Here is a 3,401-nt window from a genome sequence, read left to right as displayed (position 1 = left end):
GTGGATAAATTTGGGATTAGAGAGAAAGAGGGGGGTGGTAGCAGGGTTTTATCAGAAATATAGGTGCCCTAGGGTTTAGAATGGAGGGTAAGGATTGTTCTAAGGTGATCCTAAAGCTTAAAAGATAAGGAGAGGGAACCCAATATTATGTAGGGTTGATATTTGGGCGCCTAGAGTGGGTAGCACCCTAGGGTGAATGGCTGAGATATAGAGTGAAATAGAGGGTTGAGATCTAGTGGCTAAAGGGTGAATGGTGAGGACTAGAAGTTAGGTGGCGCCCTAGTGTTAGAGTGAACTCAAAAGAGGGTGCCCTAGAATGGAGGGTGGAGATTAGATGTTAGGAAGGGATGGAAGGTGAGGACTTAGTAGTTAGGGGCGGCTAGGGTTTGTTAGAGATGAAAAGAATGAGTGGAGAGGCGCCCAAGGGTTTGCTAGGGAGAGGGGAGTATGCTAATACAGTAGGAGGGGCGCCATTCTAGGTTTAGCAGATAGGTGGCGCCCTCTTGTGCTCAGTTTTTTCACAAAAACACCCCCTCTCTTAGCTAGAATTCACACTAGCTTCCCAAAAATTACATTTCAACCTTGAAACTTCCCTAGTTTTCCCAAAGATTTATGCAAAGACCCTTAGAGGTCACAATATTGAATTTAACTAGGAAAAGAGGACCTTTTGACTATTCTATGGCCTAAAAGACCCCTGAAATGATGCCCTTAAGGCATCAAACTACAAAGTTACTAGTCAACAGATAGAACATGAAGAACTCCAAGAAGACATGAGAGAGGTTCCCTATGCCTCAACCGTAGGGAGCATCATGTATATCATGTTGTGCACTCTGCCAAACATTGCTCAGGCCATTAGTGTGGTAAGTAAATACCAATCTAACCCAGGACAAGAGCATTGGATTACTGTGGAAAACATACTAAAATACCTACGGAGGACTAAAAACTATTGTCTTGTCTTTGATGATAGTTCACTATAGATGATTGGGTATACTAATGCGGACTTCTAATCTGACCCAGATGGTAGAAAGTCTACATTTGGATGCGCCTTCACGATGGGATCCTGTGCAGTTAGGTGGAAAAGTAGCAAACAAGGGTCCATAATAGATTCCACGACCGAGGCCTAGCATATTGCCCTAAGTGAGGCTTCCTAATTAAAGAAATTTATCTTGGAATTTGGAATCCTATCGATATCACCCATTCCACTGTTGTGTGACAAGATTGGAACTATGGGAGATTTTCGGTAGAGGGGACATCTAGATTTAGAAGGTAGTATCAGCGAAGAATGTGGAAAACTCATTGACTAAGCCATTGACACAGAAAGTGCTTGAGAAACACATGGACAATATGAGACTGAGGCTTGTACCCGATTGGATCTAAGTGCAAGTGGGAGTTGTTAGATAGTGTCTGCCCTGATTAGACTTATGTTAGTTTAGAATGTTCTTAGCCATTGGATAGACTTTGGGAATTTATCCTACCAAGGCTGACATTGATGTGCTGCCAAAAAAGTTGGAGTAGCTTATCTCAATAGTGGTCTTATTTGAGTGTTGTCGAAATCGTTTAGAAATTGAAAAATACTCCCAAGTTTGCCCCTAAAAGGATAAGAAGAGAAAGATTGAGAAATTAGACAAAAATTCTTCAAGTCATTAGAGACAGTGGACTACCTTGAACAATGTTTCCAAAAAAAAAAAGAGAGAGAGAGAATAAAAGGTCAATGGACACCCTAGACTTAGTAACTGGGTCTCTTCACCTAAATTAAGTGTCGAGATTCGTGTCAAACAGGAAAGGGAATACCAAAGACACTTACCTAACACTTAGTAACCAAGTCTCTTCATCAAAGGCAAGTGTCGAGATTCGCGTCAAATGGTGGAAGGTAGGAATAAAAATAAGTGTATGTCTCAAAGTTCAAGGGTAGAAATCCATTGTTAGAACTGGTACGAAGAATACCTATACGATTTTGAAATCAATCTCAGATTTTCTTAACAAATTGCAAATTGAAGAGTATACAAAATTTTTAAGCTAAGTTTATGAAATATTCAAAGCATGACAGTTTTACCCCTTAAGTCCAATACTGGTCTATACAAAGTTTGAGAATTCTGGAATCAGGATACTTGGTTGATTTTTTCAAGGATGATCTTGCTATGGGAATGACTTCTTTTTATACTCAGTAGGATTTTAAGCCTGCATTGCTAAAGGACTAGCAATGATCAAGTTGGGGGGTGTGATAACTCTGTATTTTGATGTCTTAAGGGCATCATTTCAGTGGTATTTTAGGCCTTAGAATAGTCAAAATGTGCCATTTTCCCAATTAAATTCAATATTGTGACCTCTGAGGGTCCCTATGCAAATCCTAGGGAAGTTTCAGAGCTGAAATGCAATTTTTGGGAAGTTGGTGTGATTTCCACCTGAGAGAGGGGATGTTTCTATGAAAAAATAAGCACAGGATGATGCCTCCTATCTGTGAAACCTAGATAGGCACCCCTCCTACTATATTAGAATACTCCCCTCTCCTTAGAAAACCCTAGGGCGCCTCCCAACTCATTCTTTTAACCTCTAACGAACCCTAGCTACCCTAGGCTATTAAATCTTCACCCTCCACTCTTTCCTAACCTCTAATCTCAACCATCCTAGCCTTAGCAGCCCCTCATACCCTTAGATCTCTCCCTAGACAGCATCCTAGCCTTACACCTCACTCCTTAAACCTTAACCAATCACCTTAGGGTGCCACATCACACCAACCAATCACATTTCTTCAGCTCTAGGCGCCCAAATCTGCTCCCTCCATTCTAGAAGCTCAAATCTCAGCCCTACATAATATTGGGCACCCTCTCCTCCTCTTTTCAGCCTTAGGATCTCCTTAGAACAATCCTAACCCTTCATTCTCAAACCCTAGGGTGCCCATGTTTTTGCATAAACCCAAGAACTGGCCATTTCTTCCTCTCTAATCCCAGTTATGTCCACCCTTCTCTATAAAAGGACCCAAGGGGCCATTGAGAAGGGGTTGGTCAATTCACCCAGGTCAATTCTCCCCAGACCGACCCACTGGCTGTGAACATTCTAAACTAACACGAGTCTCATTAAGCGTCCAGTTTAAGGGTATCACACAGAAACATACCAAGGGAACATGAATCAAATATGCACTTTTATTCATTTACAATAAATTCATAAAGTACATCATTTTGATTGAAGGTAAGGGCATACAAAACTGTCTAACATCGCAAGCACTTAAGTCATTTTTTCTCTCTGCATTAATTGTAAGACCATTGAGGAATATACCTGATGGGCTAATCTAGCATCTACCCACAGTCCTTGGGCCTTCATAAGATGGCTGGACCCAAGGACCATTTAGTGTAAATGTTGGGCCCATTAAGAGTCTATAATGATGGACTTAGAGGTTCACTGTA

This window comes from Nelumbo lutea, chromosome 1 (assembly GCF_056320005.1).
Source record: "Nelumbo lutea isolate HS-2025 chromosome 1, American lotus-T2T, whole genome shotgun sequence".
In the NCBI taxonomy this organism is placed as follows: domain Eukaryota; kingdom Viridiplantae; phylum Streptophyta; class Magnoliopsida; order Proteales; family Nelumbonaceae; genus Nelumbo; species Nelumbo lutea.
Note: the sequence above shows the minus strand (reverse complement) of the source record.